We start from the raw sequence: 17,506 nt of genomic DNA on the forward strand, positions 1-17,506 counted from the left end.
TCCATTTGACCTTCCTGTAACATACAGGATCAGGACTTGTTCACAACTGCAAACATGAGAAAAAAAAGTCAGCAATGCTGTTTTTTACAATTATTTCAGAGTACTCTGAAACAAAAGTGCAGAAATATTTGTGACGGAAGTAAAATATTCTTTACTAAAGAAGGTCCATCTTCTTTCCCCTGCACTTGGTAATAAGCTGTTCTGCTTCACGGCAGCTAAACAAGCAAAAAACTTGCTGAGGATGCTTTGTGTGATCTCAGATATAGCTACCCCAACTAAAAAGAATGTTGTTCCCAGACTACAGCCCAGTGACAGGAATTTTACTGCCTAAAACTCGGGTGTGACAGTTGCAGCTTGCTCCTGCAAGGCTGAAGGGCAATTAAAGGTCACTGTCTGCAAGATTACACTGACCACACAGAGCATATCTGGACGTTGAGGCTGAGGGCATCCTGCTTTGAGTCACTGCAGTCTGAACAGAACTGGTACTTCATTCCATGCACTCATCACTTGTGCTTTCACAGCTGGTCACACAATCCTAGGCCTGAGAGAATGGGGTGGGCCCCATCCTCCCCTACCTGAATGCACCTTTAACAGCTTTATTCCACTTGTAAGAACATTTCCAGCCATGGTACGTTCCATAGCAGATCCCACAATTCTTCAGGCATAAATTTATTTTATTATTTTAGCTTTATTACCAGCTATATTAACATTTATATACATTCTTTCTAAACACACATATACAGGAATACCATAATCTAGTTAAAGTGTCAATGATCTTTTTTTAAATTAAGTTTTCTTAGTGAGTAGATTTTTTTCTGTGACAATGCCTTTCTTTTAAACACATACATTACACTGAGTATATTGAGGCCAGACTTCTGGGCTATAAGTTAAATATAAGGTGATGCATAGTTACACAACTGTAAAAATAAAATTGATCTTCTCACAGATGAAGAGCTGGAGTAGCACAAGTGGAGCAGAAGTTTCATCCCCACTCAGGCTGGCATCCCGCAGAAGGAAGTTGTCCTTATCCCCTGGGACCCACTGTTAGAAGGGCTTCCAACTGACCTCCACGGCTCACAAAGATCCCACCTCAAAACCTTCAGAATCATTCATGGTTCTGTTGCCTGCCATAAGTGTAGGGTGCTAAGATAAAGCCCAAGATATTCAAACTTGTTCTGAACAGATACAGAGTAAGACACTTTCACTCAAATTTATATTAGCTATCAATTAGGTATTTATATGCTGCTGCATCAGGACTTCAGAGAAAAGACTATCAAGTACACAATCAGAAGAAACGGACAGTCGCTGACACTGAAACTGAGTTGCATTTCAGTCCTAATGGAGGGTTTTAACTCTAAGTAAACCCAAGACAAGATTAGCATAAATGAAATGCCCTTAGAAATTAGATTTTAGCTTAGTTATGTTTTACAAAAGTCTATAATCAGTTCCTAATTTGAATGTCAGTATAATATATTTTAAAGCAGAAATGGAAAAAGAACGATATATGGCTTTAAGTGCAAAAATAACAATGTTGTAAGAATTTCTTACTACTCTTTTCTTTATTTCCCTATATTTCCCTAAGGCCTCCTGTCACCATCCTTCACATTTTTCAGCCAGGATGCCCTCCACATTTACTACCACCATGCAGAGATGATTCCTATCAAAGTGTAGTGCTACTTTTGTTCCAAAGTACCCATTTCTGCTACAGCACACTTCATTCCAGTGACACTGTTTTGGTGCACTGACAATCTGAAAGATACTTGGGATTTAGGTACGCTATGTGCCTTTTCTTTTGGCAAATATTTCTCATACTATTCAAAAGTCTTCCATCTGAAATATAACTCCAGAAAGAAATAAAAACTTATCTGAACATAACCAAAAAAAAGTGAGAGATTGCAAGCATTTCAGTGGGCAGGAAGAGAATGGCCTTGAGTAAAAAAATAGTTTCTTATAGCAAAAGCCCTGAACCAGACATCTCATCTTTATCAAGTGTGATTTAATGACACAGTGTAAAGCCAATTCACTGTGGGCTTTCTTTGTTTACATGCATGTTTTTCCTTTCATTTCAATGTCTAACTTCATTATTGCAGTTGTTACAGTTCATTAATTGCTCTTTTTTTCACCCCAGTGTTCCAGGATTTTCTTCCTTGTATTCTAATCATATTTTTATTTATTTATTTTTTAATTTAAAACAAAAGACCTTAATTTTTCAAGCTAAACTTTTGCCCATGGAAGTGATGTACACCACCCTTGAAAAGCAACTTATTTATGCCAAACATATGCAGCAAAGTCAGTCCCTGTAGTTGAAACATATTTAGGTTCAGGTATGCCACCAAGTAAGGTATGTACTTGGAACAGAAAAATGCAGTTTCTACAAACTTTGAAAAAAAAATTAAACATAGCCTTTTTCACATCAGATCATAAGTCATCCTTTATCAGATAAAGATTAAAGAAAAAGTCTGAAACATAAGCAGATGCTTTGTAACTCTTCAGGATAAGGACTGATGCCCATTCCTCCACAGCATCTGCTACTGGCCAGTGTCAGAGGTTAGTACAGAAAAACCCCAGGGCACATTCAGAGTGGCAGTTCCTGACCTGTTTGCCAACTCTTCCTTCATCAAGGAGTTTGCAGATACAGGGTAGGCAGAAATCTCGTAAGAATACAAGTGTCTGCTACAATGGGAGATGTTGGATCATGCCCTCAACAGATGTTACTGAGCTATAACCAGCTATTCTAAGTGTTCGGTTTAAACAAAACAAAACAACAAAAACAAACAAACAAAACAACACCCAACCAAATAACACCAAACAACCACAAACCACATGTGATATTTTTACAGATGAACTATAAACTGCACCTAAGCCAAGTAGAACAAATACCCATCTAAGGTAGAGCATGAATCATACTTAGGGAAGCATAATTTCACATGTAGAAGATTTTCAAAAGATTTGGAATTTCTGGTCATGGAGTCTACAAATTCTTAGATCATCAAATTCTTAGAGCATCAAATTTGGGATAAGAAGCCTGCTTCTTTAGAAAAGCCCATGCAGAAAGCTAAGAAGATAATTAACTAGAGTAATAAAATGATCAGCTTTATTTAGCCAGATAACAACAACCCTGATTCATCACTGCTATCATCCCCTTGCCTTCTCTTCAAGTTATCCTCCAATCACAATGGGTGAAATAAAAATAAGTATGCATTTTGTCAAGGATTTATTTAAAAGAAAACCGAACAAAAAAAAAATTCATAAGCATTTAGAAATAGATGTTCACACTTCTATGGCCATACAGCAAAGATACATCATGAACAAAATTATTTAGCTGTCTGCTGAAGAAAAATCCCTCACCACTTCCTAAAACTTTTGTTTATGTTTACTTTAACAGAAGGATAAGTGAGCAATTGAATTCATTAATACTGAAACAGAAGGATAAGTAAGCAATTGTACTCATTAATACCTTTTCCAAATTACAACACTACCAGATCGTATATCCAGAGTTTGACCAACTTGATTTAAAAATCTTCAGTAGTTACTGCTTTTAAAACATATTATTGGAAGTAAATTACTGTCTCATTGTTATTTAGACTGTGGCAGTCAGAGGTTTTGCATATTTTATGATCCGTTGTTATTCTCATTAAAAAAACAGGAAGGAAGAAGGCAGGCATCCTCTGCTTCTCAGAAGACAGGGAAAGGCCGTCATCCCCAGATGATGAGAAAAATTAGAAATACTGAAATTCTAGTTGCAGTGGACAGCCAGAAAGATTAAAAAAAAAAAAAAACAAACCCACCAACAATCTTGTCAAAATGTTCTTTGACCTTGAAATTTGATTTCTGAAGTTATGATACAGTGCTTGACAACAGTATTCTAAACATCATTTAAATTGAAAAAGGCAAAATAAAACAGCAAATTCTTAAAGGAAAGATTTTATAGGGACTCTAACCACAAGATTAGGAAGAGCTGGTAATCACAGAATCATAGAATATCCAAAATTGGAAGGGACACATAAGGATAACCAAGTCCAACTCACATACAGCAAGGAGATTTAAGCACAGGCTTAAAGTAAGCACATTCTTAAGCATCTTCCCAAACAGGCTCTCTGTGGGATCCATTGCTTGCCTCTAAAATAGAAAAATTTCTGGCATTTATAGATTTTTGCCATGACTCATTTTTAATCTACTGAGATCCTAAGAGTTCATGCATTTGGCATCAGGAGCAGTCTAAAAAGTTAAAGAGCTTTTATATAACAACATCATCCTCAGGTAATATGTGTGCCTGGTCACACGGGCTGCACGTTGCACAATGAAAAGTGGAAAGCTGAATTGGAACTAAAAAAACCTACTTGTTTTTCACCTAATAAGTCAACAAAATATCACCAACAAACCGAAGAGGGATAAGTTCTACAACTTTTATGCTTCTGAAACAGAACTAGAAAAAATCCACACAACACCACTGGTTCTGCGAAGCAATTCTCTGCATACTGCAACTTTTTAATTAAATATAAAATTAATTTTGGGATTTATCTAATTACCATGCCAATGCAGCTCATCATAGATAATGCACAGGATACCATCTTCGTCAACTTTTTAAAAATAGAAGTTGAAGTTAAGAATCCAAGTGGACATGGACACACATTCTTTTTATGGGTAGAGAGGAACAATCCGGTTAGTCCGCTCTGTTGCACTTTTGCAGCCCATTGGTTAGAACGTGTCAACGTAGTCAGAAGTTTAATAGTTATGAAAAATCATCTTACGGGTATAGAAAAATTACTAGAAAAATTAGTGCCACTCCCATATCAAAAAAATCCACTGAATATTTCTGTTCTGAAATTCAGCAGCACATTTCCTTCATACAGTGAAGAACCAGTAGTTTCCTTAGGAGTCCTAATACCTGAGCCAAACAAAGAATGAGTTTTCCCCCCACTTTTCCTGAATCAAATATTTTCACTCCGAAGTAGTTGACAAAAAGCTGAATTGTATTACAGGCAAAGCTGCCAACTACTGTGTCTCAGAACATATTTTACCTTGCAAAATACGTTTGCTGTTTGGATCACTTTTGTCCAATGACAACAACAATAAAAGCAACAAGTAGGGAACTGCATGTCAGTCATTAAAAGTTAAAAACTGTATTAACAATTTCAGCCTCTGGAGGCAAATGTAAAACCTGGAGTTATATCTGCATTGAAAGGAACAGTGCACTTTTGAAGTCTTCCTTATCCTTATGAGCAACAATTCAATTTCTATTATGTATCTCAATTACACTGAGCTTTTTCACTCTAAACACAGTCAGCACTGCTGTCTTTTGACTATTACTATAGCTGACAGCATCACTTTTTAGTTAACATGACATTAAGGCCCACAAGAATTAAAATTATTTCATTTCATAGCACTTGACAGTTTGCTAGCAGTTCAAAACACTTTTAGACTTATTGCACTACGGAAAGGCAATTTTCTAGTATCACCACTTTTATCAATCATTTAGTACAAGACTTTCAAAGCATAATTGAAATTTCTTTGATTTTTCTGAAAGCAAGGGATCTGCTATTTAGAATAGACTACTACTTGCACAGCACTCAAACACACCTGCAGACAGTTGTCAAATTGTACAGATTAGCTTTAATATTGGGAATAAAAACTCCTGAGAATAAATGCATGCTTGAACAAAATCTAGGGAAAAGAAAAAAAAAAAAAGACAAACCACCACAACAAAATGAAATGAGAAGGGGCTTGGTATTTTATAAGGTAAGGTTCCCTATTAAATCTGCTCTTGGATAAAGAGCTTTTCATTCAATAATTTGCCATCCTTCAAAAAAAGAGCAGCTGAGCCATGGAAGACTTTGTGGTCTAAGGCCACAGGAAAAACAAGGTTTGCAGGTGAGCATTATTTATGATGAGCTGCAAACCAGTAACACCTTGGGTGGGGCAAGGGAAGAGAACCTTTTTTTTTTTTTTTTTCTTTTAAAGTTCTCTTTTGGAGTTGAAACAGAAGACTGACTTCAAAAGAAGGTGCAAATTAATAATCAAATAAACTCTCAGTATTGTTATGTGTATTGTAATACACACACCTCTGTCTTTGTACACAGTTGCCAGCCCCAAACACTTCACATTCAGTCTCCAGTCAACTTAGGGATGAGAGAGGACCCTTCACATCAGCTCGTGCCCCAACAAGAGGGGTTTTCTCCCTCTAACCTCTGAATGAGCTGCCCCTCCTGCAATTCATCCTGTGTACCCACACAGCTGTCTTTGACTGAAGGGAATTTCCCTGGGCCTGTGCGAGCTCCACTCGGAACCCTCCGTGCAGCTGTTTGCTTGGAAGCCTCAGCAATTAGCACCACTATGGAATTTCCCTCTACACAGCTGTAATACCCAGGTCTCCTCCGGGAGCTAAGGCAATACAGACAAAATACAAAGATGGTGAAAGTTAGAGTAAATCAGGCAGCTACATTGAAAACCTACTAAAGCTTGTCAAAGTAATTTTATATTGGATTACTCTGATGCACTCTGTTGTGCCCACAAAGTTACCAGGCAGCTTGTTTTACTCCCAGATAAAATCTTGTTTGATTTTCTGCCAGAATCAGTGTTCTTTCAACATAGTTTCAGCTGTTGGTAGAAGGTATTTTTCTTGTCCAAGTTCTTGCTACAGTTTCATAACCGAAAAGACTTGTCTCCACAAAACAACAAAACATGTTGTTTTATAGATGTGTGGCACATGCACAGAGCCCACGTGTTTAATAAAGTCAAACAAATATTGCAAACGTTATATTTTCATAAAAACACTTCTGTTTACTAATCGCTACTAATAATTATCCTTGGTCAGATTCGAGCTTTTTCTTTCCTCCTCCCATTGCACATATGCTTTGATAAGATGTATAATTAAAGCAAAACAAAAGGACAGCACCAAAAACAGCAACAGCTTACATTCCTGGATCAACGTGATGATAAGTAAAGTAAGATCAAAGCACACCACTGCAGAAGGACGTTGATGGTAAACTTCACACAGATGGTTTATATATGTAAGTATATATGTATATATAAATGCACTGTTCATGTTTCATTCAGTCTTTAAAATAATCTCCTCCTTGGAAAGTACCTACTTTAATAATCATGATTTTTTTGTTGTTGTTGTTTGTTTGGGTTTTTTTGTTTAGTCTGGGAAGCTTCTTCAAGTCTAAGGAGCAACACAATTTTCATTTCTTCTTCAAATACCTACTGCCACAATAACACTTCTTTCAAATTAAAATGAGGATATGACCTTTTCTCAAAAGCAAATGGGAGTATAAAGCATTTAATCAAGAAGTCAGAGAATGAGCAAAGAAGTCAAAGGCCAAAAACATACCTAATTCACAACAGTATATGCCAGGATCAAAATTCATTTCACATCTCATTACCATATTACTGAAGGAGTCCACAAAGGACTACAGCTCTCCTTCCCTCCCACACAATCAGTTTGTATGCATAACCTCTGCCACTACACAACTGAAAAGGAAGGGGCCTTGGTCACATTTAATCGTTGCTCTTCATAAATAAATTTCCTCTTCAAGTCATTCCTTGAAAAGTGACAAATCTTTTGCCTTATGATGTATCTGGTATATCATTATTATTTTTTCTTCTACTGCAAAACAAGCAAACATCTTGCCACAGATTTACAATAGCCCAAACAGGAGAAAGTTACTTGGTTTCTCTAGAAAAATATGTAATCCTGATGGAAACATACGTTCAAACATGCAATGAAAACAGAGATTCTGTGTTAGAACCACTTTTAAAATGAGGAACACATTTTTAGGAAAAACGAAGGTTTCTCCAAGCACAAGGCTGATTTACATCAAAAGTTTGGTTCCATGGTGAAATCCAGCTAAAAAGGGAACACCTCGCTCAGGGGTGAAAACATGGATTTTTCCATATCACTTTACAGAAACCAAAATACAGAACCTCACTTTGTTAAAATCCTCCGAGTAGCACCAACAAAAAGATAATTTCCCCCTGTTCCTAAAATGCAGGAGAACCAATCCAATTGCTTCTAGAATGACAGTAGCAGACGCTACTTTTTTCTGTGTGTAAGCATGAGGAATCACAGGTTTGAGTAACAGGAGACAAAACTTGTAATCCTCTCTCACGTGTTACTTTTGACTATGCTAATCGCCTATATCAAGCACTTGAGTTCATGTCTCTCACCATGTAGAAATTAGTAACTACAAGAAAGATCTGAATTTCAAGGCTGAGACATGCTGTGCTTCTTTTGCAAGGGACCGCAGGATCACAGAGTTCACAGTGTCTTACCTCTGCAAGCCCAATATCAGTCCAAGACACACGTGCTGTTTACAAATTCCCCTAAGAGGCATTTAAGCTATTTAAATAATTGTGACTGCACATTTGATCCACACTTCGTAACTTCACAAACATTTCATTTCTACTGAGGCAAATTCTAAAAATTACATTATTCTGGGATCATACTAAATCAGCAGCCCAGTTGTTCCAAACAGTTCTTCCGTCTGATCGGATGTTATCTCTGTTTATAATATAAATGCCTATGAATAAAATAAAAACTATAAACTACATCCTTATGAGGTAAAGTCATCTTTCTCCTCCGCTTTTTCTTGCATAAGATGCCATCCAGTATGCTTAGATATATAGTTTATTTTAGTCTTCAACAACAACAAAATTAATGTGTTTCAGTAGCAACTTCTGAGACAGTAAAGTTACAATTTTTTTTTTTCCCCTCTCCTCCAATCATTCCCTTTCTTGTCCTCCAGAAACATCTACTTAAGCTACTATACACTGAACAAGTCAAGGAAAGTAACTAAATCCACAAGAAATGCTTTGTCATTCAACTGAGACAAATAATTTGAAGGTACAAGAAAAACAAAGAGCTAAGTTTGTGATCACTGGTTATTTTTGCATTTAGAAGCCCGTGCACACTAGGATTTGATCTCTTTCTTTCAAACGAAGCAAGAAAATATATTTTAGCACTGAATTCATAGTTCCTTTACAAAAGAGCTTCTCATACAAGAGTAAAGAGACAGCAGATACAGCTGAACTGCTAATGTTCATAAGCTGAATATTGACAGAAATGTTACAAAAGAAATATTATGAAAAATATTTAATTTGACTGTGCAAGTGCTTCAGGTGAGAGAAAAACAAAAATCAACATACATAGTATATACAAGAACTGAACTTGGAATTTCAGGTTGGGAAAACTGAGACAAATTACCAGTGAATGCACAGAAGTTCCATGAAGATTGAGAAAACTTACTTCACAGTCTTTTCCTATGTTCAAGTGAGTAGTAAAAAATCCTTTACTTACTAATGCATATAAACTTTTTCTATAATAGCCACAGATTTAGTTTTCAACTTCATAAAATGAATTTAATTCATGTTAAGGTGAATTTACTTTGAGAACCAAGAAGTGTTTCCTTTCTTTTCCTAAGACAGAGCTATTCAGCAAAATTACACCATGCATTACTATGAGACTTAACATCTCTTAAGAAAGAAGAGCAGCCTGATCTAATGGTTGGTGACCCTGCACATAGCAGAGGGGTTGAAACTAGATGATCTTTGAGGTCCTTTTCAATCCAGGCCATCTATGATTGTATGAAAGAAGGGTAAAGAATCTTCAAGGATTCCAGGAACATATTTCAACAGGATAGTACTATGCCAGTAAGAAAACAAAAATATTTTTGAGAAGTAATGGTTCTCATAGCAGCCTTCTTCCGTAGCTGTAAGAGACACAAAGAATTTCCTCCCTGTAATTGTTCAAACTGTTAGTTTTCTGTCCCTGTAAATCTATCACCCTTCCTTCTAACAACTATCAAAATTGTTTTTCTTGCACCAGAAGTTAGAGATTAGGATACGCAAAGGGAAGATTTCCTGTTCTACTCCGCAGCAGGTAATTAACATACCTTTGTGTCATAAATCCCTTCTGAAAATAAAATAGCCACATGTTGTACACTAGGGTTTGGCAGGGCTATACTCATTTCTGCCAAGTACGCAAAACTTTCTGCAAGTCTGTAGACAAGCACAAAACATTACTTCACTACTTAAATACAAAGCATGCCAATATCATCAGTTACTGGTTTAGTTACCGTGTTTGATAAACTCTGTTATTTGCATAGGTAGAAAGATCCTATAGCCACTGGGCACCTCCCAGAATGAGACCATTGTAGCAGTATAGCAGTACCTACCAAAGCAAATAAACCAAGTAGGAGTATTTTCCACTTGTTGCTCTCCTCTATTTTCCAGTCTCCCATTTGTAGAAGCAAAAAATGCAGATGGATGTTTATGTGTAAAGAGCAGCCACATCTTGCAAAGATCCAAACCCAGAGCCTGTTGCATATTTCAGTTTTCATGACTCAACTCTGACATTCCAAAGGAATACAAGTCCTTCCTGAACAATATGCACCTAACAGTACATGCTCACAATGGAAACTGTGCGATATGAAGCTTGGAAGAATTTCTACATCCTTCAATTCTTCTAAACGCAGTTGAGCACAATCATCTCAAAAAGAGATGGAAGTGCTGCCTCTACGCAAGTAAAAATGTAATTATCTCCCCCTGTATGAATCCACATAAATGGGATCCAATAAAAGGTGACTGTTCATAGCAAGAAACTTCTTATACCACTTCTGTCATCACATCCCCTCTAGGTTAGAAAAGGCTCCATGTCAATTTAAGTTCTTTTTTCCTACAGAAAAGGAACAGAATCCACAACATAAGGAAGGCTGACTTACAATCAGTGGGTAGTTCCTCAGAGCTGACCGTGTAGAATACAAATCTCTTCTTCTTTTAGAGTGGTAGAAGTCCAAGCAATTCCATTAGGCAACACCTGGGAAGCTCATGCGAGTCTGCTGCTGGATCTGAAAACAAACATATCAGATTTAAAATAAACTTCCTGCTACTTTGTCCTCCCATACCTGGAAAGTATGAGGGAGCTAGGGAATATGATCTGTGAATATCTGGAAAGCTTCTTACTCTTCTTTTTCCCCCTATTGTTGTTAACTAAAACCTTAGCTTAAAACACAGCACCTATAACTACATCTTCCTCTCCTGACAGGTATACACTAGAAGTTCAAGTTAGCAAAATTCTCCTACAACTAAGCAACTAAGTTTTAGTCTACTAATACACTACCTGACTAATACATTTGCAACAGAAATCTTTCTTGTCCTAAGGGCCCAGAATTCTGCACAACAGAGGCAACTCTGCTTACGGTCTGGGAAACTTGCTTTCATACATCTTGTCAGCATAAAGAAGAAAAAGAATCCTGCATGGGAGGAGATGCTGGGGGTTACTACCATCTTTGACAAATCCGCACCATTATTCAGCCATTGCTTTCTAGCAACCAACACAGAGTTTTGTATTTTGATGCACTTTTTCTGAAGACATTCCAATTTTGCAGTTTTCACAGCCTGTAATACTTTTCTGTACAATATCAACACTGCAAATCAGAAAAGGCCTATGACAAAAGCTATGTATGTGCTCAATTTGAGCTAAAAAGATCAATATTTTAACCTATTTCTACAGTCGTAGACTGTACAGGTCTTCAATCTGAGTATTTCAATTTCTGTTGAACCAAGTCAGCTCCCTAACAGCCTGATGATAATCTTCCCAGAACTTTATCATCAGCAGAGGGCAAACTGGTGTCTGGGTACCACATAGCATTTACTGTTTACAAAAGCTAGTGTATCCTTAGGTTTCCTACAGCGCTTTGATGCTTTCCTGATCTTTCTTCAAGATCAACAGGAAAGAACAGAATTCCTCAAATTATATGTACCCTTGATTCAAAACTGTTATCCACTATGTATGTTTGGGGAAAAAAAAAATTACAAATTATAACTGCTAAAGCTACATATATATATGTCTTATATATATTATATTTATATATATATAAACTTCTAAACTTCTAGTTTAACATAAGTTAACATGCTGTTTCGACATGCTGTGAATAGACTTCTTTTCAGAAGTAGAACTAAATTATTTTGTACTTGCTGAGTTAGTGGCATTACTGCCTTCATTTAGTATTATTCTTAAAATATTGGCATGTTTTCCGAAGGATAAGAAAATAAATCTTTTCTCCTGTTTTCATCTCGCTGAGCTTTGAGTAACACATTTGCCATCTTTCACCAATTGTCTATATTTAATAATTCCTAATTTCATGTTTACACTGAATTCCTCACTTCTTCTGTTTGTTACACTCCTAGAAATGCCACCACCACACCCAGCTGGTTTGAAATCTAAACATCTGTGATCTAATTTTAGGATTTGATCTTTTAATGTATGAGCTCGTGTATCAAAATATTAAGGCTGGAAGAGCTGCGTTAACCATGATATTTCGTATTAATTCAAAGTTCTGTCATTTGTGCTGCCTTTTAAGATTTGTGACTTAAAATAGCTATTAATGCAATAGCCCGTTGACATTTTTAGCCTGTAGGAGCCTGCAGTGGGCAGAGGCAGCTGAAATAATAACATATTTGAGCGATGAACCAGCTTTACGATTTTATTAGTCAGACTTTCCCAAATCTATGGCTGGCATCTTTCCCAGTATCTCAAAAATTAAGCTGCTTCGCATTAAAAACCTCCACCAGTCCCTCATTATAAACTTCTTATCTTCAAGGCAATATAACAACTTCATGATAAGCCCCTACAAATAAACACAAATACCTAGCTTTGAAAAACAGGGCCTTTAACTTATTGAGTTGATGATATGAACAAAGTAAGAAAAATAGAAGGAATAATCTGATATAGATTAGTCTGAGAAAATTATGTTGTTCATCAGGAGTATATTCCATATCACACTGAAATAGCAGAACCCTAAAGGGGACCAACAAGGTCAGACATTACGCAGCAATCCCAACAGGTCACAGGAAAAGAAAGCCAAGAGTTACACAGAACGGTACCTACAGCTCTCCACTTTCTTTCGTAGCCCCTTGTGCAAGAGTTTTGGCCTTGCCTTTACAACTGCAGAATTTGTGATCTACATGCCACATAGGACAAGCCCAGTATAGGGGCATTCACCTTGAACAGTGTTCCCAAAGGTACCTGAGAAGTCCATCAGGGAACAGAGGCATTTCAGAATGTCTGCAAATAAAATGCACTTTTTTGAGGGGTAAGGAGGGGAACATAGCATAGCATAAAACATCACCTCCTCCACTCCTAGGAGATAAAGATCAGATTCTAAATCTGGAGGACAAAAGCAGTAGTTCTTTGACCATGCAGATATCTATATAACTCCAGTCCTTTTATAACTCATCTAGTGAACAGGCCAACAGGTAATAAGTTATTCTCATTAAAAAAAATAAATACTGTTGCCGAGTATTCTGCAATATAGGTGCACACTTCCTAAAATCATCTGGGAAATCCAGACCAGATAAACTGCAACACTTCACAGCCTGTTGGTCCATCTATGGTTTAAATTTTTTTGTAATTCTAAAAGAAAAAAAAATCCCCACTTGTGGAGATGCAACATAAAACTTCTCACTATCACTTTCACAGACATCAGAACAAGTAGAGTGCGATACACTGGAATAGAATGACAAAAGGAAGACCAAACATAACTCTCAGAGGGGAGCTACAGCTCATGTGAGCATCATAGAAACACGCTCATTTAATGCAGAACAAAGGAAATCAATTATCTGGCACCTAAGGAAGTTCAAAAAGAAGAAAAAAAAAAATGTAGTAGTTGATTTTTTCACAGCTCCACAATTCATTCAGCTTTTTATGTAGCTTATCTAGTATTGGTACAGTACATCTCTAAGTATTTCTGGAAAAGCCTGCAACAAACGAATACCAAACCTGGCAATTAGATGTCATTTGGTAGAAGCGTGCAGCAGGCAGAACAAGGCCCTTCATGAGTGATTGGCCAATTCTCTCACCTTCTCAATGTTTTGCCATTTGTTCCTGCTGCAATTGCTGGTCAAGCCAGTAGCAACATGACTGGAATGAGATTGGGAAATAAATCCAAGTAACTCAAGTAATTGAGCTAATAATCTCAGACAGGAAAAAAGCCAGATTTTTAGCCACACTGTTAGCTGAACTAGCTCATTGCATGGATGCCAATATCCATGCAAGAAAAAGAACAAACCAAGCAGCTGCACAAAGGAACACAGAGAGCAGCTACCCCATTTTTGGAAGTGGCATGAAATTATGCTGATTGACACTGAAAATGGAACTCAGAACAAAGTAGCAGTAAGAAAGCAAGCATCTTGCCAGAATCAGCCAGCAATAGGCATGGCTTCTAAATTCACTTCGATGCATGTGAGTAAAAGCCATCAGTAATGCCAGGTCTGACTGAAACCACACATTAACATCTTACAGTTTGCATGACAGATAAGCCAGTTACAAATGCCATTATGTGGTGCTAGCTTTAATTGCTCCAAGCTAAATATAACTTGGAATCTAATAGCTCCCCCTCAGCTTTTCCATCTTTCAATAAGAAGAAAAAATTCAAGTTAATAAAAGCAAATAGGTATATCCAATTGTGCATCATCACAGAGAAAAAGAAAGCAAACCACTGAGACAATTTAAGCTGGAGTCTCAAATACTCATGCAGCACTCCTGGTTGCAGTAGGCTGCTGTTTGCTCTCCTCTTCCACCACTCACCCTGGTTCCAATTACAGCCAGTGAGTGAAGCACACGTACCTGCTTCTGTCCAAGCGCTGCCATTTCTCTGCTCTACTAGCAGGCTGTACTCAATCCCACTTGCCCGATGCTTCCAGTCAAGCTACTGCCCTGGTACCCACGTGCTTTTCTCTGTGTACCACCTGGCTCAGCAGCACAGGGGAAGAAGACGAGGGCAAGTGTCCTCCTGTACACGTGTGCAGCCTGATCCTCACCTGCTGCTTTTGTACTGGCATTACATATACGAGAGGTCCAACAACTGATACAGCAGCAGAGACTACACCACCCTGATAAAGGCATGAAACAAGTTATTCTACCTTCTTGCACCAAATCAGGATTTCAAATATCTTAAATGCAAAGTTCTATGCAGCAGGCTTTAATTTCCCTCTCTGAGCTGATAAAGGCAGAAAATTCGGCTGACAACTAGAAATACATCCTATAGATTCAGCATTTTTGTTAACCAGCATTATAAGTCATTATGTAACTGAAGTTCCCCACTTTTTCTACTGCTCAAGGCTGGGGGGGGAGGGGATAGGGGATGGACATAAATCACTGCTGTAATGAGACAGCAGACTTCCCACTGACTGCAACACCCTTTCTACACCCCCCTCCTCACTGTGCCATCACCTGACTTTTCTCCCTCCTCCACCTATTTTTCCTCTCTGGCTTTGTCTATCCTCTGCTCATTTTACTGAGGTGAGGTCTTAATTTAAAAAAGCAAACACCCCCCCCCCCAAAAAAAAAAAAAAAACCTTATTTTTAAGAATTCTTGTTGACTTCACCCCTTGTCTATGGTGCATGCAGACAAGAATGTTGCTATTTATGGAAAAAAAAGTATTCATCAGACCGTAAGAATTACTGAATGTGGCATTAGAGATGAAAAGAGGGGCCAGTTGACTCCAGCCCTGCTTGCCTTGCAGAGCTGAGCACGCGATGCAGAAGCACAGCTGGAGGTCTGCCAGGAGGAACCTCCTGCACTGAACAAGCCCAAAGCCAGTATCCCACACTTCCTGTCCCCTGGCCTACCACTTTCCAAGACAAGGAGGAAGGCTGGATAGACCAGGTTAAAGGAACTCTGTGGATTTGCTGTTTATTGCAAGCCTCCTGACGTGCTGTTTTACATTAGAACATCCATGCTCTCCTGCTAGCAGAGCTGACACAGAGCAGAAGAGAAGGAAGGCTCCCTGCTGTCAGTGCAGACACAGACTTCTTCCATCCACTTCTGGTAAATGCAGTAACAGAGCCACTAAGGCTTTGCTTTCTGAAGTAGCAGACCAAGATACAGACAAACAATACCAAACATAGAGATAAATGTTCTAGAGACTTAATACAAAGACTTTCTGCCACTCATACAGCATTTCTGTTTTAAAACCTTGCCAATCACAACAGCCTATTCAGTAATTCAGCACAGCTGACTATTTAAAAAATAACTGCACACTCAACATCACCCACTTCTTGTGGATAAAAGCACTCCTAGTATTATATGGTAACTGCAGTGACCCAGGACTCAGTGTCCTGCTGGCTGGCGGTGGCAGCCAGGCACAGGCAGCATTGGGGGCAGCCTGCCAGGGGTGGTTGCATCTCCCAGCCATATTTAAAACCATTGTACAAAATGTAGTAGAGAAGAGATGCATCACATGTTGCCTTTTAAAAATGGTCCTGAAAAAAAAGAAAGAAAAGCACAAAGAGATGAAAAAACAGTGGACAACGGCAAAGCAAACACTTGTCTGGGAAAGGAAGCATGCAACTGTAATAACCTGTAGCCATCTAGTAAATTTGGATCTGAAGATTAGAGAGAAAAGATACTAGAAAAAGGTGATTTGTTTTCTTGTCCTCAGTAATACTGGAGTGGTTTTACTTTCCTCTCCAAAATTAGAACATCTGTGTAAGTATAAGCCCTCCTTCTGTTCCTCTTAGTCTCACACCTGCACGCAGAAAATCAAAGAAGCAGAGCACATTCAGTTTCAAGTCAGGACAATTGAAACCTCAATATTTACAAAACTTCCATGGAAACAGTAACATAACTGCTTTTCCATTAATTAAAACAACAAAACTCATGAGAATAAAATTTCTGTCATTGTTCAGAAGCTGCAACCTACTCAAAGTTGGCTTATTCAAAGAATTTTTCCTGCACAAATAAACAGAAATAGAAACGGCCAATTACGTGTCTACACATTCCAGAATGCATTAATTTACCAGATGCTTTTCTCTGCATCTTGTGACCTGCAAGATTGCTTCATTCAGCTGTAATAATAGCTGGGGAAAAATTGCAACAACAGCTATTGCTATATATGTGACATTATGGGGAAATAAAAATATATATTTATATATATTTTCACTTTTATATGACTTCAGATATATGTTTTCTCTCATACAAATATTTATCTGTAGATAGATGCACACTTAATGTGAATTTAGATAGACAGACATCTCAAGTTACATTTAGGTGAATGTTTTCACCATCAGATCAAACAATTCACAAATGAAGGCCTTCTGCCCCCCTCTTTGCACTTTAGGTACTTCCCTGCTGAACCAAAGCTGTAATTCTCCTGGCTCTTCAAGGTTCGTCAAAATACAGTTCGAGAACAGATTGGGAGGAAAAGCCCTGAAGGTTATTTATATAGCAAGACTTCAAACAACTGATCCAGCCACATCTCAGGTGATTTAAGAGAAATTAAAATAAGAAAGAGAGAAAGGTGGGTGAAACTCCTGAGTACTCTGAGTTACTTGTGGCTACTTTCCTCATAAATGGACTTCATTCATGAGATCAAGACACTGAACTTGGGGGACAAGGTGACACACCCAAGAAGGGACTGACAGCTGGAAGTGAGAAGTGAAAGTTATCGGGCACCCACGAAGTGCTGGCATGCAGCCTCACTGCACTAGCAGAGGAATATGAGG

At 37.9% G+C, this 17,506-nt stretch overlaps 1 protein-coding gene across 8 annotated transcripts in view; it reads right to left on the reverse strand.

The window, feature by feature from the left end:
• Nucleotides 1-17,506, reverse strand: part of OSBPL3 (oxysterol binding protein like 3) — an 88,989-nt gene that overhangs the window by 60,247 nt on the left and 11,236 nt on the right. For all 8 annotated transcript variants that reach the window (XM_010712786.4, XM_010712779.4, XM_010712785.4 and 5 more), the window contains exon 2: nucleotides 10,722-10,847. The gene's annotated coding sequence lies outside the window, so the exon portion shown is untranslated. The remainder of the gene's footprint in view (nucleotides 1-10,721; nucleotides 10,848-17,506) is intronic.

The sequence above is a fragment of the Meleagris gallopavo genome, chromosome 6, assembly GCF_905368555.1.
Source record: "Meleagris gallopavo chromosome 6, MGAL_WU_HG_1.1, whole genome shotgun sequence".
Classification (NCBI taxonomy): Eukaryota; Metazoa; Chordata; class Aves; order Galliformes; family Phasianidae; genus Meleagris; species Meleagris gallopavo.